Here is a 573-nt window from a genome sequence, read left to right as displayed (position 1 = left end):
GGTTCTGCTCATGATCCACCCATGTAATCTCCGAGTTGCAAGTTAAGTATTAAAGTATTACTGACATTTATTAAAACACCTTTCTTAACTGGCACGGGAATAATTATACTTAACAACATTACTAGTATGTGTGACTGAAGGTTTTGTATTTCCGGCCTTGCTAATTTTTTTTTAATTTGTGAAGTTTGTCCATCTTGTGGCATGTTCAGTTAACTGTTGTGTGTTTTATTAATATCAAATAAATGTTTTATGTATTGTAAATGTTTTAGTTACTCTGCACAGTGATACCTCCCATATTTTTCTAACTAATGTAATTTTAAATAATTTGATAAAGGTAATGTTTTGATAAAGGTTATGTTTTTTAAACATTATTGGGCGCTACAGTAGTTACGTCATGAAACCAGCATCATTTCATATACGAGGCTCTTCCTCGTCGTGAGACGTGGGTCTCGTGTGGTGGTTTTTCATATTGCGAGAGCGTTTGTTATTTTGTTGGCGGCGACACGACAAAAGGGGAAAGGAAACTAATCTGACTGATGAAGAATGGGAGAAAAAAAAATAAGCAAGGCTATA

Source organism: Penaeus monodon, chromosome 31 (genome assembly GCF_015228065.2).
Source record: "Penaeus monodon isolate SGIC_2016 chromosome 31, NSTDA_Pmon_1, whole genome shotgun sequence".
NCBI lineage: Eukaryota > Metazoa > Arthropoda > Malacostraca > Decapoda > Penaeidae > Penaeus > Penaeus monodon.
Note: the sequence above shows the minus strand (reverse complement) of the source record.